The following is a 26,522-nucleotide window of genomic DNA, read 5'->3' as shown; positions in this document are numbered from 1 at the left end:
AGATACAGAAATGTTTGTAAGAGAAGGAGGTAAAGTTTGAAACTGGTCATGTTGAATTCAGAAGGGAAAAGTAGAAGAATGAAGAATGGAACAAGGATAGGTAACTATACTATTGGGCTTTGATTATCGAAAACCCTTGAAAGGCACCAGTGAGCAACACATTTGGACAGGTCTATGAAGGTCTTGTTACCGACAAAGGCTGTAGATTCTTTTACCCCAGGCTCTCAATAACCAATTCCTGAGACACCGGGATTTCAAAGAGAGAAAGAGTTTATTACTATGCAAATAGTAGGAGAGTCGATAGTCTAGAGGCCCAAAATCTGTCTCCCCAAACTGCAGTAATCCGGATAGGTTTGTTAGAGAAAAGGTGGGCAGGGTTTAGGATAATGAGCACAGGTGGCCCCAGATGCTGCAATTAGAGGTGATTTAATTGTTGAGCATGCACAGCTTGATTACATGCTTAGTCACAGAATGTATGAAGGAAAATGGCAGATAGATGACTTGCAGGTTAAAGTCTAAGCTACTGCGCATGTCAGGTGGGTCCATTTAGGTTAAATCTGGTCTCAGTCATCAAGATAAGTTTAGACATGGGGTGGGTTAGTTCCAGGTGGACCCAAGACCCTTCCCTAGTAAACACTGGGTACCCTCTTTAGTGATGACAAGACTCTAAAGTTGAAAAGCTGGACAACGAGGTACAAATGAAGATTAGTTACAAGGTTTTTATAATCACAAGGGCAGAAGATAAGGGCTCTATAATCATTATCAGAGATCAGGGCAGCTAGATTATGATTTAGAGATTTCAGGAATGTCCCTCTGTCCACTCCAATATACCAGAAAGCAAAAAAGGAATATCTATATAATGATTCAGTAATCAGAATCATCCCTCAAATCCTGATTTCTTGGTTACAGACTCCACCTGTCAGATGATGGAAACTCAATGCAAGGATTTTGATGAGGGCAAGGGCAAGAAATAAAAGCAGTATTTTAAAAATGTATTAATTACTGTGATGTCTGGTGTGAACTGGAGTAGGAGAGATGTCTCAGTGAGACCAGTTAAGAGAATATTACAGTCTTCTGGGAGTCATATGGACCTGAATTAATAGAACAGAAAGGGAAACAGATGAATAACTGTGAAGGAAAACTCAACAAAAATTGATAAATATTCGGATGTAGTCGGTAATGGAGAATAAAGATTAAAGAGCAACAAAAAAGCTGAAATGGGAGGATTAGATAACTATTTGCTCCATTTTATTTGCTTAGAATAGAAAAATAATTTTCCAAAGTCTATTCTCTGAATCTCAATAAGTAAATAAGTCAAAAAAAAAAAAAAGGCTGAGTCAGTATAAACCCTCTTCGTTATTAGAAAATACCAAAAGGAAAAAAAAAATAGCCCAATAAAGATGAGTCAGGGAATGTACTTAAATTATGTATAAAGAAAACCACACTTTGTCAATTAATATTTCAGAATGCATGGCAAAACTTTAAAAGCCCCATTTAAATATGGTTTCTCAGTGCTATGAACATGTTCCAACCATTTCTGAAATGGTTTCTACCATCTGATCAGAGAACCTGATGAAAATCTGAACACTGTCTTCTTTCCACTTAGCAAAATTATATTTATTCTTCAAGGCCCTTTTTTTTTTTCCAAGGAACTTTCTTTAACTACTCAAACAGCATTGATTCCCACCTCCTTCCCTGAACTCCTTGAGTCCTTGATGAATTCTCCACTTAATTTAGCACTTAATTATATATAGAACAGCTCTTAAGCCGTGCATTTGTAAGAGAAAAGGTCAGGAGTTCAAACAAAGAGCTACTCAGATTCTGTAAAATTTACCAGGCCTACTCCCATTCACTATTTCTTCCAAAAGAGGAATTCTAACCACATTTAGAACAATCACTGTCACGAATACAGCTATTCAGAATGATTGCATTGCAAAATACTGTATCTCCATTTATAAATTCAAGTAAAGTATTAATTGCATTAGTTTAGAGCTACATCTTATCATCACCATACATTCTGAGTCTTGAAGAGAGAAATTATTTCTCACTAATTTTTCTTTGCACAAATTGCATAAAAGGAAATTACCATAACTATTTGATGATTTATTGGGTAACAAAGATTTATTTAAACAGTTTGAGAAACTAGACTCTATTTTTCTAAATATCTGCTCCATTTCAACCATACTATGGCCAGGGCATGCCATAAAGGGGCAAGTTTAGGAATTGGGTTGTGGAATTCAGCCATCCGTAGGCATCCAAAGGAATAAATTCCAAAAAATCAAGGCAAGCCAAAATCTGTAAGAAAGGGCAATGAGTAGAAACTAGAGAGAACTAAATTTGGATGTGGAAGCCAAAGAGCCAGAGGCAAATCAAAACTGGGGTATATTGCCAAGAGTCAGAGCTAGGAATAAGGAGAAACCAAGGGAGAGAAGATCAGGGCCTAGTCTTGAAAATTTCTAGCAATTGCTTGAGTAGCCTTGAGGGATCAATGCTTGACTTAATCATAATGAGTTAAAGACCTTTTCCTTATTTAATTTGACAAATTTTCATGTTTATTTCTATTATCCTTTGTATTTTTAGACATGGCTTCAAAGATAGTTCGCTGTTAATTTTAATAAATTCCCCCAAATCCAAAATTTAATTTTTAGAGTTTCTATGAATGCCTGTCTAATGAATAAGTTCATTTTTTTCACTAACTGTACAAATGTAAAACATCACATATCATTCATAATTCACTGACAGCATATTTTAGTGGTCACTACACAAAGATATCAGAGAGGCAACATGTTATTATTAACTAAAAACAACCAGATAAGAATATAGGAATTATATAGATTTCTAATCAAATGGCTCAAATTCAACTATCAAACAAGAATATTCAAATAGATTCTAGGTTTGCAAATAACTATTCAAGAGTTATATATAGAACCTGAAAATTTCCCCAAATAAACTCTATAATTTAGGCTTAAAAAATACATTTACCACAGATTCTTTTTCAAAGTCCTATGAAAATAACTAGTTTAAACTCTCTAAAAGGCAACTTGACAATTCATATTAAAGCTTGCAAATGCCCTTACTCTTTGACAGAGCAATCTTGCTTGTGAATTTTTCCTAAGGAAAGCGTCATAGATGTGTGCAAATATTCTTCTACTAGGATGCTCACCACATCATTATTAATAATGGATTAAAAATTAAAACAAACAACAAGAACCAAAAAACAATGACACCCAATAGGAGTTTTATTAAGTCGACAATGGAAAATCCATATAATGAAACACTGATTAAACGCTATATACATTTACATACACACACACACACATATATATATATATAGTGGAAAAATTTAGTGATCTAGAGTGATAATTACAAAGTTAATGAGGAGAGCAAGCTATAAAACTGTATATAATATGTAAACCCCTAAAAAGTTGAGCAGGGACAAGTGAGATGTAGGTAATGCAAAATAGCAAAATATCAATATTCCTTATCTCTGGATGTTCTTAGAATGGAGTTCAAACTGTAATCTGTAAAAGATCCCCTATGACCTAGTACCTACCTACTATTCAGCCTCTATGCCATGTACCTTTTCACTTACTACCCTCAGTCATTTGGGCTTCTGTTCCTGGACCATGCCAATAGCCTTCCAGCCTCAGGGTCTGGACAGTTGTGGTTCCCTCCTTCTAGAAAGCTCTTCTCCCTCTACCACCCCATCCCATTTCTCTGACTCTCCTACATAACTCCATTTAAAATTCACATACTTGTACCCTACCCAACCACTCATCTAGATTAGGTCCCCTTATTATGTATCCTCTGAGAACCCTGGACTCTTCAAAGATATAAAATATGTATTGCATGAATTAGGCACTCAAGAATGGATGGAATTAAGGTATTATTTATTTTCACTTTTCTAAATTTCTGTATCAAATGTATATAACTTCTCTAATAAGAAACAAAATCTTTACTTATTAAAAAACTCTACCTGAATTATTCTACAATTAAAGAGCTTCAGGTTTGGAAATGTCCTTGAATTATTCAGGTTATATCAACCAATACTCCACTATGCTTGTCAGAATAAATGAGATCATGATTTTAAATCAAGATTTTATATCTCTGTTCCATATTTAAGCTTGAACTTGATTCATATTTGTCACTGACATTCTTAGAAGCACCTCAAAGAACATAAATACTAAGCAAGAAGTTGCTATGTGGATGGTGATGGGAGTTTTGCCTTAAGTTAAGAAGCTACTACTTAGATAATGAGTCCTAAAATAGGAATTTCATGGGTCAGATAAAAAGAAGAGATAACTTAAAATGTGGAGCAGGTTCAGCGGTATGTGTTAACAGATAAAATCTTTCCCTACCCCTTTCTTTCAGCCTTGACCTATGTAAGAAAGAATTTGGCTTCCACCACCCAGCCAATTTTGAATTGCCAATCTATTATATGATCCACACTCTTGGCTTCCACCACCCAGCCAATTTTGAATTGCCAATCTATTATATGATCCACACTCTTAGCTCATGATTCTCTTTTGATGAGAACAGATCCCTGTGTTTGTGCTTGTTTAGTTTAGTTTTATAATCTTTTTTTTAAAGTTGCATCTCTGTTTTAAGCACATAAAATGTATTTCAATACTTAACAACATGAGATGTATAATCAAGGGCTACAAAATGTTCCAGTTAAGTTTCTCTTTTGAAGTGATGACCAAGCATTGCTCCACAGAGCTGACTCCATAGTAGCTTAATGGTATGTTATAAAAACCCTCTTCAACATGAAACAGGAAAGTGAACCTGCCAAATTTACTTGAAAATACTGAAATTAATTTCCTGCCACAGTCTTAATGCCAAAATAATTTCATTCAATGTTGAAGGTTCATAAATTGAATCTCTACCTAAAAGTTGGAAGTTGAATGCTTGTGTTCCTAATTAAGGCTCATGTTATTATTTCTACTTGAGAGAAAAGAGCAGATATAGTACTTCCTCTTCAAGTGATCTGAATTGTGCAATATGTGCGTCAGGCTCTTTATCGTATTTTAAGGTCATTATTATAAACCTGGCAGACAACACTGTTTCCTAACTGGACATAATTTTGATAAAATGAAATACAACTGCATTATGATAACTACCTCCCCTTGACTTTTTCCTAATCTAGCCAAATTCAGCGTTTCTAGTAGAACCACTTGAGTTCACATTAGATTTATCTCACCCTATAAAACCACAATTCATTAAACAGACTAGTCTATTTAAACTAAGGCAATTTTATCACAGTCAATTCAATTATTTAACACTGCTTTTTCAACTCACTACTTAAAGCTTTCTTTTGACAACTATTCCTTTAAATAAATGAGTTGTAATTTAAAGAATGAAAAAAGACCAAGTCCTCTTACAGAATATGCAATTAGCCTATAGTAAGATGTTTTTCTGATACATTTTATTTGAACTGTAGAGTGACTCGAATGCCACAGAAGTTATTTTTCAGCAGAAATAAACATAAAGGAGTTTTCTTAATGTAATTAACTTTATCTTTTTATGCTGACTAAATTTCCTTTTAAGGAAGTAACTTTGGCCAGGCCTGTTAGTAAAAGACCTAGGGTGGTCTTCTAAATTTTATTCTAAAGACAACATAACCTAAAATATGAAGATTCAACTTTCTAACCCCACCAAATAATAATCTGTGTATTGATTTTTCAAAGTGTTTATAAGTAGTGTCATGGAAAGTTTAATACTAACTGCTGACCCAAGTACAAACAAAAACAAATTAAACTCGTGTGATAACTTGTGTTCAAAAGATTTCCCCCCAAGATTTTACATTCAAAATTATGAGATTTAAAAGTTATTGAAGGGCAGTTGTGACAGTGGCTCAATAGGTGGAATTCTTACCTGCCATGCTGGAGACCCAGGTTTGATTTCTGGTACCTGCCCATGGAAAAAAAAGACAGGTATTGAAGATTAAAGATTTCAACTGCAGATTAAGTGAGCAAAATGAAGAATGGTTCTATTATTAAAGAAAAAGAAATTTAGATGTGCTTAAGGCCTGGTGTTTTCATCAATCAGTGTCCTCACAATAATTTTTCACTTAGATTATCCTAGGAAAATAGCTTGAAAACATTCAAAGGAGCATGTCATGAGGTCTGTCAATGTTTAAGAGGATTTCTATAAAGAACGGGCTCATTTGAATATGTGGTTTATGAAATGAATCTCATGACTTTTAGTCAGATTTCAAGAAGCAATACTCCTGAATGGAAATACTCAACAGATACTATTGCTACTTAAAATATTTCAGATTAACAGAATTTGGGGCATTGGTTTTTCATATTTTGCTTTTATTTCTTCTGTGTTTTTATTAAGAAAAGGCTATGTATTATATGATTTTACTGATATGAAATAATTAGAATAAAACAAATTCATAGTGTCAGAAAGTAGAATACAATTACCAGGTGCTGGGAAGTGGGTAGACAATAGGAGGGTTAAAACTTAATTGGTCCAGAATTTTTGTTTGGGGTGATAGAAAAGTTTGGTAATGAACAGCAGCAATGTAATGGTAGCACAATACTGCAAGTGTAATGAACACTACTAAATTATACATCTGAATGTGGGTAAAAGGTAAAATTTTAAGCTGAATATATGTTACTAAAATAGATCTTAAGATTAAATAGTAAGAAAGAAAGAGGTTGAAAGAAAGAAAGAAAACTATAGATGACTTTCATTTTTCTAGTAAAACTGCTGTCCATAATTTAATGAATGATCCACTGGTTCCATGACTTCTCTTTATATAGATTAGTGAATTAATAGCATTTAGCAAAATAATTGAATAATTGTCCAGAATCAAGCCCTTTATTACATTGGAATCACTTGGAAATTAACTGTTGTATGCTGAAATGCACTGACTTATTCATTTATTACATGAAAAAAAGAATGCTAGAGTTAATGATAGCTACATATGCCCACTGGACTTACGTTGGCACCTTCTATACAGAGAGAATGAGCTAATATAATATTTTTTGTAGGATATGTGCATCAAATTCAACTAATCACAAGTCATCAAAACTAAGAGCCGAGTTGGAAATCAACCTGAAAGCTTCATTTGGATGTAAATTCATATGGATTAATAACCTAATTTAGGAGCACAAAGGTAAACCAAGCTATACTTGGAAGGAAATGAAAGAAAAGACTAGACAAAAACTTCAAAACAAAATACAATTTTAGTATGTGTGATTATTTGAAAGACTTATTTTATCCCTGCACTTCACTTTCCCTAGTAGACATACCATTTGTCCTTAGCCAGATCTATCTCTGCCCTAAGCGTGCAGATTAGCCCTCCTATTATCAGGTGGCTAAGACAGAGGATATCCAGATACATGGCAAGATGCCTGAAGCTGACCAATTCAATGTCAGCAAATGGATGTGATAGATTCCAAAAGCCCTGAAATTTGCTTCCACAAACAGAGACATTAATTCTCTATCCTAGCGTATTATAATACGAGGTTGTATCTCTTTGATTAATCTTCAAATTCCATTTCTGTAACATCATTTTATTTTGCCAATTGCTAAGATTGGATGCATGGAATTTGTGGCTGTTATTACTACATACTATATAGTGGGAGCAATTCACCAGTTCACACTAAGCATTAGGAATCTAGGAATGGAAAAGTTCAGGTCCAGAGTAAGAAAATTTAGGCAGACAGATGGACTATAGAGAAAATCCATTCACCAACGTTTGCCATCATAACTCTACCTTGACACAGCGACAAAAGTGAAAAGAAGGCCCCATCCACAAAAACATCCCCTTTCCTACCACATGAGTTTTTTCTTTATAATTTCCTGTCCTTATATTTTCTTTATAGTTTTCAGTACATATATAATATTTAAAGAGACAAAAATAAAGTTTAAAATGTAGTGTAATATCACAATCTACCAAATCTAAAAATAAAAAGTAGTAACAATAACATTCAGTAAAATTTTACCTTATATATGAATCTAATCTTTCCCTATTTTGGATAATAATTGTTTATTTTTTCATCAAAGAAAGAATTCTATAGCCAAAACTCATTTTCTATTAGAAATTTAAAAGATAGTAGACGTATATCGACAAGCATTTCTGAGGAGCATTGATGCGAATGAGTGCTGATTTTAAAGAACTCTTTAAAAAGACTTCCAGAGTCAAACAACTTTGAAAATAAGACTAAGCTATCCATTTCCTGGAGATTCAGTGTGCATTTCTGTATACTAGAGGTGCTGGGAAATCTCACTGGGTAATAGGAAGACAATCTATTATCTTTATTCTAATTTTTCCTTTCTTTTTTTTTTTTCTTTTCACCATAGAACCATTTGTAACATGCAATAGTGATTAATATCTTGCAGAACTAGTAATCCAGAAAATAGCGTTCAGGAACCACTATAAAATGCCTCATATCGTAGATGAGGAAACTGAGGCACAAGGGGTGTTAATTGCCTTGCCCACGGCCATGCAGCTATTAGAAAAGCTCACACTGAAACTCCAGCTGGCCTTTTACCCCACTAAAAACATGTGATGCAATTTTTTATAGACAATTGATACTGATTCTTTTATAGACAATTGATACTGATAATTTTATAGACAATTGATACTGATTGATACAGTATTCTGCTGATACTATGAACTAGTCAACACTAGGTCATAATCAATACCAAGGGAAAAGTAAGGATTATCAAGAAATTTGAACCCCAGCATTGGACAGTGAATAACTTTATAAAATAATTTTGACCATATTTCACTTGCAAAATATTATTTTAATGAATATCTCAATTATATATTTTATATGCATAAATTTGAATTTATGATGAATTCTCAATGGAATATGTTAGTAAAGATTGTAGAATCATTTTAACATGTCTTTAAATGCTTAGTGAGCATCAACTTCAGGATATACGCCTTGCATCATAGCAAAAGTAGTTTGAATAAGCCTACTTACTTTGACTGACAAATTTTTAGAATGATCTTGGATTGGTGTAGTAAACATAAATAATAATGTATAGAAGCAAGAATGTAAATTCATGTAAGGACCCTGGCCTTTGATCAGTGTTCGATTTCAAAAGTTAAAGGAAAGCTCTGAGATGGGGGTACCAAAAAGAAAGAATAAGCACACACAGAAAAAGATCCAAGAAAAATTTCTCATTTAGACTATAAATAGTCCTACCATTTAGGATACATGAATGAAGATGATCTCCCTTTTCAAGGACAGATGTCCTTTTATTCATTCATACATTTATTGAGCAATTACAAAGCACAGGTCACTGTTGCAGTGCTAGAACTACAAATGACAAGAGAGACACAGTGGCAGCCTGTAAGAGCTTAATCTCTTAACAAGGGGGTCAGAGAAGAAATCATTACCAGGTAATGATTTCATTACAGTTATGGTATGTGCTACAAAGTGGTGTGGGTGGTGCTAACGATGGACCTAACTGTGAGATCTTGCCTAATCTGAGAGATCAAGAAAGTGTCATTGGGAAAGTTACAATTAAGAGCAGTCCTGATACTGGTAGCAATTACCTTGAAGAGGAAGGAGAAGAGCATTCAAGGCAAAGTGGCTGGGTCCTTCACAGGAAAGCTGTCTGGAGAGTAGCAAGCTAGGGAAGTTTTTAGTAAGGATAAGTAAAACGCTATATGCAAAACCCAACAGTATTGCATCCTTAATATACAATTTACTCTTTAATTACCATAAGAGTGAGAATACAGCTGAACAAAGAAAAGACATATTTTCTGACAATGGACATGCAAAATATAAAGTGGTAAAGTGTAACAAAAGCAACATAAAGGGAGAAAACAGAGGGATGTTGGAGCAGAGAACATGTATGCTACTGAAGCCAAGTTGTATATTTTCAAATGAGTAGGTTATAGATGTGGTTGTGGAATATAAACCCCAGGGGAAGCACAAAGAAAGTATTAAAAAAATACTAAAAGAGAAAAAGAAATGAGAAAGGTGTTAGTCAGATACATCACAAAAGATCAACTACACAGAAAAGGAGGTTGCAATAAAGGAAAAAAGAGGAAAAAAAAAAAAAGATGATGAATAAAAACCAAAGGACAAAATGCTTTAAGTAAGTACTGCCTTTACAGTAATAACATTCAATGTCAGTGGATTAAACTCCCTGATTATAAGTCACAGATTGCAGAATGTATAAAAAAGCATGATCCAACTACATCTTGTTACAAGAGACTCACCTTCGATCCAAAAACAAAATAGGTTCAACATGAAGGATTGGAAAAAGATCCTCATTCAAATAGTAACAAAAAAACAGTGGGTTACTAGACTATACTAATATGGGGCAAAGTAATCTTTAAATAAAAAACTGTTATAAGAGACAAAGAAGGTCACTAAACATTAATAAAAGGGACAATCCAGTATAAGAAGAAATAACAATCATAAATATTTATTCAGCTGAACATGGTGACCCAATATACACGAGGCAAGTACTGACAGAATAGAAGTATTATTTCTACAATTAACAGTTGGAGACTTCAATACATGACTCCCACTAAAAGGTAGAAAACCTAGTCAGAGGATCAGTAAGGAGGCAGGAACTTGAATAATAAGATAAATGAACCAGACCTAACAGGCATACACAGAATATTGCACCAAAAAACAGCAGGATATACTTTCTTCTTAAGTGCACATGGATCATTCTCCAGGAGAGACAACATACTGGATCACAAAACAAGTCTCAATAAATTTATAAAATTTACAGTTTATGCATGAAATCATTCAAAGAATCTTCTCTGATCTTAATGGAATGAGACTAGAAACAAATAACAGGTAGGTAACTGAAAAATGATCAAGTACATGAAAACTAAAAAACATACTCTAGGGGAATCAGCGGGTAAGAAAAGAAATTGCAAGATAAATCAATAAGTATCTCAAGAAGAATGAAAATGAGAATACGACATATCAAAACTTAAGGGGTGCAGTGAAGGCCATGTTGAGAGGACAATTTATAGCCTTAGATGCTTACATTTAAAAAAAGAAAAAGAAAGAGCTAAAATCAAAGGCCTAACTGTTCACTTGGAGAAACTAGAAAAAGAATAGCAAACTAACCCCAAAGCAAGCAGAAGTAAAGAAATAACAAACACTGGAGCAAACCTAAATGAAATTGAGAGTTTAAAAAAGAATTGAAAGAATTAACAAAAACAAAAATTGGTTCTTTGAAGAACAGTAAAATTATCAAACACTTAGCTAGTCTGACAAAGAAAAAAGGAGAAGATAGAAGTAAATAAAATTAAAAATGGGAGAGACCATCATGACTATCAAGCCCACAGAAATAAAAGGATACTCTAAGTAACTGTAGGCCAACAAATTAGACAACCTAGATAAAATGTACAAATACCCAGAAACACATGAATACCCTTTACTGACTCTAGAAGAAATAGAAGACTTCCACAGAACAATTACAAGTAAAGAGATTGACTTGGTCATCACAAACTTCCCAACGAAGGAAAGCCCAAGACCAAATGGCTTCACAAGTAAATTCTACCAATCATTCCAATAAGAATTCATACCAATACTACTCAAATTCTTCCAAAAAAAAAAAAAATGAAGAGGAGGAACTACTACCTAACTCATTCTATGTGGCCAACATCACTATAATACTAAAGTCAGATTAAGATACTACAAGTACAGATAATTACAGAGCAATTTCTTTCATGAATAGATGCAAATATCCTCAATAAAATACTTGTAAATTGAATGGAACAGCCCATTAAAAGACTTACACACCACGAGAGTGGGTTTTATCACAAGTATGTAACGGCAATTCAACATAAGAAAAGTAATTAATGTAATACACACACTAACAAATCAAAAGTACGTGTGTGTAATGTAATACATACACTAACATGATCATCTCAGTTGACATAGAAAAGGCATTTGACAAAATACAGCTTCCAGGATTTTAAAATCAAGGTTTTAGATAAAACCACTTTAAAAGATAGGAATAGAAAGAAACTTCTTCCATGTGATAAAGGGTATATATGAAAATTACACATCTAATATCATCCTAAATGGTGAAAGACTGAAAGTTTTCCCTCTAGGATCTGCAACAAGGCAAAGGTAACCACCATATTTGTTCAGAGTGATGCCCTGATAAATCCCAGAGTGATTTGAACAGTGAATGAAAAGTCTCCTTGAGGGAACCGTGAGAAAGGGGGAAAATCCAACTTCCCCATTTGGAGAATTCCTTATGTTCTGGTAAGCAGAGGGGACAATTAAATCAATAGACTGAGTCCTCAAACTTGGAGTTTGTTCATATGAAACAACCCCTCAAAGGATATACTAAGCCTACTTAAAATTAGGCCTAAAAGTCAACCCCAGAGAACCTCTTTTGTTGCTCAGATGTGGCCTCTCTCTCAGCCAATATGGCAAGCAAACTCACCACCCTCCCCCTCTGTAAGCGGGACATGACTCCCGAGGGTGTAAACGTGGGACAGAAATCCTAGAATGAGCTGGGACTAAGCATTAAGGGATTGAGAAAACCTTCTTGACCAAAAGGGGGAAGAGAGAAATGAGACAAAAATAAACTGTCAGTGGCTGAGAGATTTCAAACAGAGTTGAGAGGTTATCCTGGAGGTTATTCTTACACATTTTATAGATACCCCATTTTTAGTTTAAGGTGTATTAGAGAGGCTAAAGAGAAGTGCCTGAAACTGTAGGACTGTGTTTCAGTAACCATGTTTCTTGATGATAAACGTATAATGATATCGCTTTCACAATGTGGTTAAGTGATTATGAAACCCTGGTGTCTGATGCTCCTTTTATCTACAATATTGACAGATGAGTAAAAAATATGGATTAAAAATAAATAAATAATAGGGGGAACACATATTAAGATAAACTGAGTAGACTGAAATACTAGTGAATAATGAAAGGGAGTGGCAAGGGGTATAGAAAAAAAGGGGGGAAACAAAGGTTTAAATCTATTGAATAGACGGAAATACTGGTGGTCAATGAGAGGGAAGGGTGAGGAGTATGGTACATATGACTTTTTTCTTTTTATTTCTTTTTCTGGAGTGATGCAAATGTTCTGAAAAATGATCATGGTGATGAATATACTACTAGGTGATGATATTGTGAGCCATTGATTGCACACCATGTACGGAATGTTTGTATGTTAAGAATGTTCATGTTTATATGTTGTTTTAGTTTGATAATAAAAAATAAATTGAAAAAAAAACAGATGACCACCATAGCCACTAATATTCAACATTGTGCTAGAAGCACAGCTAGAGCATTTTGGCAAGAAAGTGAAATAAAGTCATCCAAGAAGAAAGGGAAGAAGTATAACATTCAATATGTACAGACAACTTGATCTAACATTTAGAAAGTCCTGAAAGATCTATAACAAAGTCACCAGCGCTAATAAATAAGTTTCAGCAAAGTGGTGAGATACAAGATTAACATGTAAAAATCAGTAGTATTTCTATACACTAGCAATGAGAATCTGAGGAGGAAATCAAGAAAAAAATCAATTTGCAACAACAACTAAAAGAATCAAATATCTAGGAATAAATTTAATCAAGGATGTAAAGAGTTTGTATACAGAAAACTACAAAGCATTGCTACAAGATATCAAAGAAGACCTAAATAAATGGAAGGACATTCCACGTTTATGGATTCAAAGACTAAAATTGTTAAGATGTTGTTCTAGTTTGCTAGCTGCTGGAATGCAATATACCAGAAACAAAATGACTTTTAAAAAGAGGAATTTCATGAGTTGCTAGTTTACAGTTCTAAGGCCGAGAAAATGTCCCAGTTAAAATAAGTCTATAGAAATGTCCAATCAAAGGCATCCAGGTAAAGATACCTTGGTTCAAGAAGGTTGATGAAGTTCAAGGTTTCTCTCTCATCTGAGAAGGCACATGGTGAGCACAGTCATGGTTTCTCCCTTGGCTGGAAGGGCACATGGTGAGCACAGCGTCATCTGCTATTTTTCTCTCCTGGCTTCCTGTTTCATGAAGCTCCCTGGAAGGCATATTTCTTCTTCATCTCCAAAGCGCTGGCTGATGGACTCTCTGCTTTGTGGTGCTGCAGCATTCTCTGCTCTCTCCGAATCTCCCATTCTCCAATGTTTCCTCTGTTATAGGACTCCAGAAACTCATCAAGACCCACGCAAATGGGTGTAGACATGTCGTCACCTAATCCAGTTTAACAACCACTCTTGATTAAATCACATCTCCAGGGAGATGATCTGATTACAGTTTCAAACATACAGCATTGAATAGGGATTATTCTGCTTTTATGAAATGGGATTTAGATTAAAACATGGCTTTTCTGGGGGACATGCATCCTTTAAACTAGCACAGATGTGAATGCTACAGAACTTGATTTACAGATTCAACAAGATTTCAAACAAAATTCCATCAGCCTACTTTGCAGAAATGGAAAATCCAATTATAAAATTTATTCAGAAGGGGCTCTAAATAGCTTAAAACATCTTGAAAAAGAAGTACAAAGTTGGAAAACTAGCCCTTCCTGACTTTAAAGTATACTACAAAGTTACAATGGTCAAAACAGCAGGGTACTGGCATAACAATAAACATAGCCAGTGGAATTGAAGTGAGAGTTCAGAAATAGATCTTTACATCTATGTCCAATTGATATTCACAAAGACTTCCAAGTCCACTCAACTGGGAAAAAAAAATAGTCTCTTTAACAAGTGGTGCTAGGAGAGCTGGATTATCTATATGCAAAAGAACAGAAGAGTATATCTAGTCCATGCCATATACAAAAATTAACTCAAAGTGGATCAAAGACCTGAGTATAAGAACCAAGCCTACAAAACTCCTAGGAGAAAATGTAGGGAAGTGTCTTCAAGATCTTAGGCAATGGTTTCTTAGACTTCACATTCAAGATGCAAGCAATGAAAGAAAGACTAGATAAATGGACTTACTCAACATAAAAACTCTTGTACATCAAAAGACACTGTCAAGAAAGTGAAAAAACAATCTATTCAGTGAGACAACATATTTGGAAACCACATATCCAGTAAGTGTTTAATATCTAGAGTATATATTTTAAAAATCCTACAATTCAACAATAAAAAGATAAATAACCTAATTACAAAATGGGCAAGAGATTTGACTAGACATTTCTCCAAACAGGAAATACAAATGGCAAAAAAATAGCACATAAAAAGATGTTCAACATCACTAGCTATTAGGGAAACACAAGTCAAAACCACAAAATGTGATATCATTTCATACCTACTAGAATGACCACTATTTAAAAAAAAACAGAAAACTACAAATTTTGGAGAGGATATGGAGAAACAGGAGCACATGTTCACTGCTGATGGGAATGTAAAATGGTGCAGTCACTGTGGAAGACAGTTTGGCTGTTCCTCAGGAAGCTTAATATAGAATTGCCACATGATCTGGCAATCCTGCTACTAGGAATATACCCAGAAGAACTGAAAGTAGGGACTCAATCACGTATATACAAACCAATGTTCACACTGGTATTTATTCACAATTGCCAAAAGATTGAAGCATACCAATTGTCCATCAACTGATGAATGAATAAACAAAATGAGATATATTCGTATGGTAGAATATTACTCAGCTATAAGAAGAAAAAAGCCTTGGGACATGCAACAACATGGATGAACCTGGAAGCTATTGAGTGAAATAAACCAGATGCAAAAGGACAAATATTGTATGATCTGACTGATATGAATTAATTATAGTAAGCAAACTCAAAGAGTTAGAATCTAGAACATAGTTTACCAGGAGATAGAATCGGGATAGAGAAAGGGAAGCTTATGCTTAATTTGTGCAGAATTTCTATTTAGGTTGATTACAAATGTTTGGAAATGGATAGTGGTGATAGTAGCACATTATTGTGCATAATTAACAGAGCTGAATTATATCTGGTGAATGTGATTGATAGGGAACGTGTATATATGTTACTAGAAGGAAAGTTACAAGCCAAAACATGGGACTGTAAAACACAATGAATGTTATTGTGGATGATGGTTCATAGTTAACATTACAAGTATAAGAATGCTTTTTCACAAATTTTAACAAATGTACACTAATACAAGGTGGTAATATTAGGGTGGCATATGGGAAAAAATACACCTAATATAAACTATGGATGACATTTAATAACACTATTTTAATAATCTCATATCAATTGTCACGAAGGTAACTGCAGTTGGAAAAAAGTACAATTATTTTTTAAAAAGTGTTATCAATTGTAACAGGTGTTTCACGCCAATGCAAGATGTCGGTGGTGGAGTGCTTTTTGGGAATCCTCTAATTTATGCATGATTGTTCTGTAAACAATCATTATTTACATTATCTCTAGTAAAAAAAAGAAAACAGATACACACTTTTTTATAAGTCTACTTCAATTTGATTCCAGATACCATAGTTCTAATGTAAACCCACCCAGGATGTTTTATTATGTGGTTCATGAATTTTAAGTACGTGTGAATTCATAGTAGATGCTGTGCATAGGTATAGTTGTTGATTAGCATTTCAAAAAGTTACCAGCTATTTATGGATTGTGTTTTAAAGTTATAGGGAGAACAAGATCTTTATTTGTGTATTTTCACTTGAGGATTATGAGAGGGTGAGGGTTGTCAGAGAGTAGAAAGGCTAGTGAAGAAAGTGTTGATTGTGTGCCCCAAAGGTAGTAATCACTATTGCTCCCTGGAATATGAAGGCTTTCCTAAGGAATTACCACATTATGATATGATGTGCTTGCTAAAATTTTACATATATCTGACAACAAATGCAATAATAGATAGTCTTAAAAAGTTCCTCTTTCAAAAGTTTGCTTATGTAACTTAGAATCCAAAAAGGGTATTTCCAGAAAAAAATAACAGTCTAGGGTGGGCCGCGGTGGCTCAGCGGGCAAAGTGCTTGCCTGCTATGCCGGAGGACCTCGGTTCGATTCCCGGCCCCAGCCCATGTAACAAAAAACGGAAAAACAAAATACAATAAAACAAGAAAATGTTTAAAGATGTTTCCCTTTCTTCCTTCCTTCCTTCCTTCTATCCTTCCTTCCTTCTCTCTGTCTTTAAAAAAAAAAAAAAAAAAAAATAACAGTCTAGTAATTGCAATGGTCAAGTTAGCAGGCCCAATTTATTTAGCTTACAGTACAACTGAACCCCCTATATCTCATATGTTAAGCTTTTTGTGAGGGTTATGTACGATAATAGAAAACAATCGAGTTTTGGGTATGGGGTCTATTGTCATTCCTTTCTATGGAATCTAAGGGCTCAATCTATGTTTGTTTCACTTCTCCAATCTTTGTTATTTATAGGCTGATTTGAATTCAGTGTTTTGGGAACACATGTAGGAAGTGAGGAATAATAATAAAGGAGAAAATAGTGTCCCCCCTACTTTTTGAACGAAGTACTGAGCCCTTCCTCAAAGTCCAAATGCTCGCTTGGTGCCCTCATTCCTTTTGACCAAATTTTCCCACAATAGCAACCCATCCAGGCTTACCTGAACATCTAGAGTGATTGCAGCTAGGTCTTTGAAACAAAATCAGACCAACATATGGCTGTAGCTATAAAGAAGTTTAAAATACTGAAAAGAATCCTAATTTTAATAGAGACTGTTTGAGAGCATATGTGATTTTCTAATTTGTTGAAAATTTTAATTTGTGTAACTTTTAAAGAAAATGTCCCCAAATAGTAGGACCATACAGGAGAAATCTACTCTAAGGGTCTATTTTCCTGAACTATACAAGTTCTTTACATTTAAAACCACCTGATGGAGCTTCCGGAGAAGATGGCGGCTTAGTAAGACGCGCGGGTCTTAGTTCCTCCTCCAGAAAAGCAACTAAAGAAACAGAAACAATATGAAACAGCTCCTGGAGTCACGACAGAGACCAAAAAGACAGCGTACCTCATTCTGGAACGGCTGAACGGGCAGGGAGAATCCGCTGTGGTGAGATACCCGAGGGGCGCACATTTTCCCGGCCGGGGCGGCTGGCGACTGGGGTCCCCTCCACACACGTGGCTCCCCGGTCTGACTGGGAACGTTGGATAGCGGGGCCCTCCTGTCACGCTTGGCGTCTCGGGCCAGCTGGGCAATTTGGACCGGCACTCCCCCAAGCCGCGGCGGCCAGCGACCCCCGCCTCCATGCGCGGTTTCCCGGGCCAACTGCCCCACAGACAGACAAGCGCCAGGAGTGCCACCTACTGGGCAGGAAAAGAAAAACAGAGCCCAGAGATTTCACAGAAAAACCTTTCAACCAGCTGGGTCCCACACCCAGGGAAATCTGATCAAATGCCCAGACACCAGCAGAAAATAATGGATGACACTCGGAAAATTGAAGATATGGCCCAGTCAAAGGAACAAACCAATAGTTCAAATGAGATACAGGAGCTGAGACAACTAATACTGAATATACGAACAGAAATGGAAAAACTCTTCAAAAACCAAATCAATAAATTGAGGGAGGACATGAAGAAGACATGGGCTGAACAAAAAGAAGAAATAGAAAATCTGAAAAAACAAATCACAGAGCTTATGGGAGTGAAGGACAAAGAAGAAAAAATGGAAAAAACAATGGATACCTACAATGGTAGATCTAAAGAGACAGAAGCTACAATTAGTGAACTGGAGGATGGAACATCTGAATTCCAAAAAGAAACAGAAACTATAGGGAAAAGAATGGAAAAACTTGAGCAGGGGATCAGGGAACTGAATGACAATATGAAGCGCACAAATATACGTGTTGTGGGTGTCCCAGAAGGAGAAGAGAAGGGAAAAGGAGGAGAAAAACTAATGGAAGAAATTATCACTGAAAATTTCCCAACTCTTATGAAAGACCTAAATTTACAGATCCAAGAAGTGCAGCGCACCCCAAAGAGAATAGACCCAAATAGGCATTCTCCAAGACATTTACTAGTTAGAATGTCAGAGGTCAAAGAGAAAGAGAGGATCTTGAAAGCAGCAAGAGAAAAACAATCTGTCACATACAAGGGAAACCCAATAAGACTATGTGTAGATTTCTCAGCAGAAACCATGGAAGCTAGAAGACAGTGGGATGATATATTTAAATTACTAAAAGAGAAAAACTGCCAACCAAGACTCCTATATCCAGCAAAATTGTCCTTCAAAAATGAAGGAGAAATTAAAACATTTATAGACAAAAAGTCACTGAGAGAATTTGTGACCAAGAGACCAGCTCTGCAAGAAATACTAAAGGGAGCACTAGAGTCAGATACGAAAAGACAGAAGAGAGAGGTATGGAGTAAAGTGTAGAAAGAAGGAAAGTCAGATATGATATATATAATACAAAAGCCAAAATGGTAGAGGAAAATATTATCCAAACAGTAACAACACTAAAAGTTAATGGACTGAATTTCCCAATCAAAAGACATAGAATGGCAGAATGGATTATGACCCAGCAATACCTCTGCTAGGTATCTACTCAAAGGACTTAAGGGCAAAGACACAGATGGACATTTGCACACCAGTGTTTATAGCAGCATTATCTACAATTGCAAAGAGATGGAAACAGCCAAATTGTCCATCAACAGACGAGTGGCTAAACAAACTGTGGCGTATACCTACGATGGAATATTATGCAGCTTTAAGACAGACTAAACTTATGAAGCATGTAATAACATGGATGGACCTAGAGAACATTATGCTGAGTGAGTCTAGCCAAAAACTAAAGGACAAATACTGTATGGTCCCACTGATGTGAACCGACATTCGAGAATCAGCTTGGAATATATCATTGGTAACAGAGACCAGCAGGAGTTAGAAACGGGGTAAGATAATGGGTAATAAGAGCTGAAGGGATACAGACTGTGCAACAGGACTAGATACAAAAACTCAAAAATGGACAGCACAATAATACCTAAGTGTAATGTAACTAGGTTGAAACACTGAATGAAGCTGCACCTGAAATATGGTTTTTTGTTTGTTTGTTTGTGTGTTTCTATCTTTTGTTTTTGTTTTTTTCTTTTTCCTTTTTATATATATATACTTTTTTATTAGTATTATTATTTTAATTCTCTATATTAACATTCTATATCTTTTTCTGCTGTTTTGCTAGTTCTTTTCCTAAATCGATGCAAATGTACTAAGAAATGATGATCATACATCTATGTGATGATACTAAGAATTACTGAGTGCATGTGTAGAATGGAATGATTTCTAAATGTTGTGTTAATTTCTTTTCTTTTTTTTGATTAATAAAAAAAATTTAAAAAAAAAAAAAACACCTGATGTTGTTTATAACAGTTTGTGGCCAATATATGCTTTGTGGGGAGTTGGGGAAGGAAACAGATGTAGGGATAGTCTCTCCTGTATATAGATCCTTGGTCATCCCAAAGAATTGCAACTTTAGTACTTTTAATCATGCTTTATAGTATGTTCTCAAATAAATTTTAAAATACACAGAAAATCAATACTCAGGAAAAGGCATAAAAGGGGTTGATTTCCTATAATACTTACTTTTTAACTTTTTATTTTGAAATTATTTCAAACTTCCAGACTGTCACAAAATTAATACAAATTTCATACAAGATCTCCAACATACTTCCCACTCCCCTGGATACCAAGATCCATCCACTTTAACATTTTGCCACCCTTGTTACATAATTTATTCTAACATCTCTCTCTCCTGATTCCTCTCCCTATCTCTCTCCATTTTCTTAACAATTTGAGAGCAGATTGCACACATCATATGTCTTGAGCACATCATACTTCCCATGTACATTTTCTACGAACAACTGTTGTCACTTAGGTAATTTCAAGTTCAAGAAATTGATATAAAGATATAAAGTTCACAATCTTTATCTTAATCATTTCTTATGTCCCAATAATGTCCTTTTGAGAATTTTCTCCTCCATTCTTAGATCCCATCCAGGATCACGTATCGCATTTAATCGTCACCATCACTTTAGTTTCTCTTTCTTTCTTTCTTATTTATCTAAACATATATGTGACATGAATCTTCCCACACCAATCCCTGCCAAGCATTACGATGCCCAATGGGGTTCATCGCATTCACTATTTTGGAGTATGCTCACCACCATCCATTTACTACAACTTTCCCTTCACCCCAAACAGAAACCTAACATTCATTTTGCATTAACTCCCTGTTCTAGTTTGCTAGCTGCCGGAATGCAACACACTAGGGATGGATTGGCTTTTAATAAAAGGGGATTTATTTTGTTGGTTCTTCAGAGGAAAGGCAGCTAACTTTCCACTGAGGTTCTTTCTTACGTGGAAGGCACAGGATGGTCTCTGCTGGTCTTCTTTCCAGGCCCCTGGGTTCCAACAACTTTCCCTGGGGTGACTTCTTTCTACATCACCAAAGGCCTGGGCTGAGCTACAAGTGCTGAGATGAGGAATGCCGAGCTGCTTAGGCTGTGCTATATTGCGTTCTCTCATTTAAGCACCAGCCAATTAAGTCAAACGTCACTCATTGCAGCAGACACGCCTCCTAGCCGTTGGCAGATGTAATTGGCAACAGATGAGGTTCACGTACCGTTGGCTTATGTCCGCAGCAACAAGATTGGGTACGCTCACCTGGCCAAGTTGACAACTGAATCTAACTAACACACTCCCCATTGCCCTTGACCACCACCCCTGGTTACCATACTCGACTATCTGTCTCTTGTGAGTTTACATACTCTCTGTCCTGTTCTTTGTGGTTACCCTTGGGCTTAAACTTAACATATAAATCTATAACTCATTTGCTTTGATACCAACAATAGCATACATAAACTATGTTCCTCTACCCCTCTGTCCCCTCACCTTTATGTGCTTCTTTTTACAACTTGCATATTTATACATTAGAAGTCCAAAGTCATTGATAGATCATTATATCTTATGCATTTGCCTCATATAGTCTGTAGGAAGTAGAGTGGCATTTCAAATAAAAAATAGAGCCGTACTGGAATTTATATTTTTCCCATGTCATTATCTTTACCAGATATCATTATTTCTGTAGCTCAGTCAATTGTTTAGTGTCCTTTCCTTTCAACCTAAAGAACTCACTTTAGCATTTCTTGCAGAGCTGGTCCTGTGGTGACAAAGTCAATCGGTCTTAATTACTCCTCATTTTGAATGGCAATTTTGCTAGATGCAGACTTCTAGGATGGCAATTTTTTTGTTTCAGCACTTTAATTATGTCTTCCCACTGCCTTCTTCTCTCCATGTTTCTGAAAAGAAATCTGCACCTAGCATTATTGAGGCTCTTTTGTCTGCCACATGTCACTTCTTTCTTGTGCCTTTCAGATATCTCTTTACCTTTGGCATTTGACAATTTATTATAATATGGCGAGGTGTAGTCTCTAGGTTTATCCTATTTGGAGTCTATTAAGCATTTTGGATATGTATAGTCATGTCTTTTGCTAAATTTTGGAATTTTTCAGCCACCATTTCTGTGAATATCCTCTCCACTCCTTTCTCCCTTTCTTCTCTTTCTGGGATTCCCACAGTGTGTATATTGCTATCTTTGATGGTGTCCCACAAGTTCCTCAGCCTCTAGTCACTGTTCTTCATTCTTTTCTCCTTCTGCTCCTCATACTGATTGATTTCAATTGTCTTATCTTCAAATTCATTGATTCTTTCTTCTGTCAGTGCCAATCTGCTGTTGAAACCTTCTAGGGAATGTTTCATTTCTGTCACTGTGGTCTTTACCTCTCTTTCTTTTCATAATTTCCATCTCTTTATGGATATTCTCTTTGTGCTCATCTGTCATTTTCCTGATTTCCTTTAATCTCTTGTCCATGTTTTCCCTCAGCTCTTTGAGCATATTTAGGACCATTTTTTAAAAGTCTTTGTCTGGTATGTCCCAGGTCTGGTCCTCCTTATGGATGGTTTCTAACACTTAATTTTCTCCTTTTTTCCTGATCACTTCCTGTTTCTTTCTATGTTCTGTAATCTTTTACTGAAAAATGGACATTTTGATATTTTAGTTCGTTATCACTGGAACTTTGAGGATTCCTTCTGCTTAGACGACAGAGCTTTCCTTGAATGTCAGCAGTTAGGGAAAAAAAGCCAATGGCACAAAAGGAAAACACCTTCCCAGTTTTGAAGAATTGATCTGTGAGAGTCAATTCAGAACTTATCCCATATAATGAGTTTGGAGAACAGCTCTAGGCCACAGAATAGGTGCCTCCCTGATCCTTTCAGCACATACATCTTGTCTTGGGCATGTGTGTGTGGTCCAAGGAATTTCCTCATTTACATGGATACAAATTACCCCTCTTCCCTAGGAAACAGTTTCCTCATGTCCCAGGCACTGTACTGTATGTCCTAGAGCCAGCCATCACTTGACACAGGTGGCAGTACTTGACTGTATTGTATGGACAGTAATCTGTAGGAGAGTTTGTGAGCCATCTTCTAAGTGCAGGGCAAGAAATGGGATGGATGTCTTACAGACCCCACTAAGCAGACTGGGAAAGTCATATATGACCCAAGTATGTACACTAAGTATCCTCTGCTCTCTCCAGAACCAGGACCAGGGATCCACACTGAGAGGATGAATGCCCCTGGGCCAAGCCAATGAGGAGATGCAGGGGTAGAAAGACAGGGAATCACAAAATCCCATCACTTTTTAATGGAATTCTCCTTTATTCGGTGCTTGCCTATTATCACAATCTTTTAACTGTTTTCTGGAGCTCAGAAATATTTTTCTGCCAGTTCTTCCCGGTTGTTCAAAGCTTCTGTGGGAGGACGGAGCCCTGAAGCATCTCACTTACCATCTTGATTCTCGAATATATTTTTTAGTTGATGGAAAACAACATTTCAGAAGTTATCATGTTGCAATTAATGCAATTTAGCTTCTCTGTATTTTATCTTGAGTGAATTCCAAATTTCTAGCAAATTCTACAAGTGTTCATATGGTTGCATCTACACAAACGGTAAAATGGAAAATTAAGGATCAGAGTTTCAAATTCCTGTTTTTTGTTGTTATTTTATTGTGAAAATAGAGACAGAAAGAATGTGTCAAAAAACAGTTCCTACTATTGCTTTTGCTATTTAGTTGGGGCATTGGTCAAATAAGAGTAGGAAGAGAAAGAAGACTGTAGTTTGGTCATTCAATCTAGATATTTGGGTTTGTTTCTGGTGTAGGGCAAATGTGAATAAACCAACTACAAACATTCAGGTACAGGGTTTTTGCATTGTGGGTATATTTTTCTTCACCAGGAGTGGAACTGTTGGGTTGTATAGGGGTAAGTATATATTTAACTTTCTATGAAACTGCCAAGCAGTTTTCCAAAAGTGGTTGTAACATTTTGCATTTCCAGTACAATGGGAAAGAATTACAATTGATCTACATCCTTACCAGCATCTGGCCTTGTCAGTTTTTTTATGTTTTGTTTTAATTTTAGCTATTCTAATAGCTGTGTTGTGGTATCTTAGTTTGATTACAATTTGCATTTCGCTAATGATAAATTGTGTTGAGCATCTTTTCATATACTTACTTGCCAACCATATCACTTTTGTGGTGAAGTATTTGATAAAATCTTTTGACTATTTTTAATTGAATTGTTTGTTTTCTAACTACTGAGGTGTAAGAGTTCTTTATATATTCCAGAAAAGGGTGTATATCAGTAAAATGTTTTACCTGTATTTTCTCCTGGCCAAAACATTTTTTTCGTTTCTTTAACAATGTCTTTAAAAGACAATTTGTAAATTTTTATCATGTCCTACTTATTATATCTTCCATTTTTCTTGCAGTTTTTTGATCCTGATTAAAATATCGTTCTCGAACTCAAGGTTGCACATTTTCACCCATGTTTTTAGCTTTGTCCCCAGTGCGGTTTTATAGCTATGGATTCTGACCATCACATTTTCAAATCTTTCTTCTATCCATTTGTTTTCGCTCTGTCTTTACTTTCTATGACTCTGCTTAAACATATGTTAGACTTTGATATTCTCATGCAGCCCTTGGAAGCTCTTTATTCTCACTCTTTTTTTTTTTTTTTTCATCTCTGTAGGTCAGTTTAGAGTAACTCTTTCTTGATATTTTCTTCCAATATGTTATTCTAATGCTTTCCTGGAACTTTCTTCAGTTGTGTTTCGCCATTTGCTGAGCTGTTCAAAGGCATTCTTCATCTGCAATCTGGTATGTGTGTGTGTGTGTGTGTGTGTGTGTTTAATTCTAACATTTCTCTTTCACTGTCTTATAGCTTTCAATTCTTTCCTGAAATTTCTCACATGTATATGCATATTGTCCATCTTTCCCAAAATGTCCTTTAATCTCTTAGCCATAGTTATTTAAAATTCTGTGATAATTTCGGTCTCTTGATCATTGCTGAGTCTTGTTCTGTTGATTGCTTTGTCTTGACAATGGGTTGTTTTTCCTTGCTTGTTTTTATATCTTATTTTTTTATAGAACATTACATTTAGAACAGTGTAGGTATTATGTGTAGAACACTGCGTGCAAGACATTAAAGGCTGGTGTAAATATCATTTATGCTTGGAAATATGCACTCTTCTTCTTCTGTAAAGTCACTCATGTGGTGACTTGAGTCAAACTAGTCAAGGGTTGAGCTGGGCTTGAGTTTTGATGCTGCTGTGGTTGCATTTATTGCACCATAGATGTCAAATGTTTTTAGTGATTTATTTCCATTGCCTAGTTCTTAGTGTGCAGATGGAGTACCAGATGGCGTTTCTTAATATTTTTGTTCCACTGCAGCTCTCAGATGTTGTACAGCCCGTTCTCCACATTGTTCTGCTTTCTCCAGTGGTAGACTATTGTTGGTTGCTACTCCATGGTAAGCTAATGTTGGCAGGTGGAGAGAGTTTTCTGGGTACCAACATCTCAGGTATAGGACTTCCTCAGCATTCCTGCGCCTTGCTTCCATTGCAGCAGAATTCTGACTTGTGATTGCATTGGACTTGGGCTGGAGTTTCTTTTTCCTCCCCCCAGCAGTAGTAGACCTCTAATGGTATAGGTATAGATATGGGTAGAACATCCTAGACAAAGGATCTGCCATTCCTCCACTTCACCTCAAGTATCATGATTTTTTATCTACCCTTCAGCAAGTTCACCATCTATGCATCTTTGCCTCTGCCCTGGAAGTAACAGAATTTACTGCTCCTTTCCCAGCTGCTTAAGGTTTTTTCCCTATATATAAAAAAAGAGTCCATACAGTGGAGTAGAGTTTTATGCATTTTCTGCAGCAGCAGTAAATCCCTTCTGGATTGCCCATTGTCCCATAAGCTCTCTCTTCAGTCTCCTGCCCTGCCTTCCAACTCTCTTATAAGCATCTGATAGAGGTTCATGGGGAAAGTCCTATTAGTATGAACTTCCTCTGTGTATGTGGCCCCCTGCTATGATTTCAGTAAATTTTTAGCTGATTTCTTCTTACACATTTGTATGATGGATGCCCCCTCATCCCATGCTCTGCCACTGATAAATAAGTCCATGTGTACTGTCTTTCCTTACAGGAGCCAGTGCCTCCTTGGAGTTCAGACAATCTAATTGCCCTGCAAACTGAGCTCTGATGGTCTCAATTACAGTTGTAATTTTGTGGATTATCTGGCTTTTTTCTCATTGTCA

General features: G+C 35.8%; 1 protein-coding gene across 4 annotated transcripts in view; it reads right to left on the bottom strand.

Moving 5' to 3' along the window:
• The window catches only part of LOC143668935 (uncharacterized), a 272,166-nt gene that overhangs the window by 107,354 nt on the left and 138,290 nt on the right, over nucleotides 1–26,522 (bottom strand). For all 4 annotated transcript variants that reach the window (XR_013168635.1, XM_077143557.1, XM_077143558.1 and 1 more), the window contains exon 3: nucleotides 5,875–5,910. The gene's annotated coding sequence lies outside the window, so the exon portion shown is untranslated. The remainder of the gene's footprint in view (nucleotides 1–5,874; nucleotides 5,911–26,522) is intronic.

This window comes from Tamandua tetradactyla, chromosome 25, assembly GCF_023851605.1.
Source record: "Tamandua tetradactyla isolate mTamTet1 chromosome 25, mTamTet1.pri, whole genome shotgun sequence".
Classification (NCBI taxonomy): Eukaryota; Metazoa; Chordata; class Mammalia; order Pilosa; family Myrmecophagidae; genus Tamandua; species Tamandua tetradactyla.
This window is presented reverse-complemented; position numbering and strand designations above follow the sequence as displayed.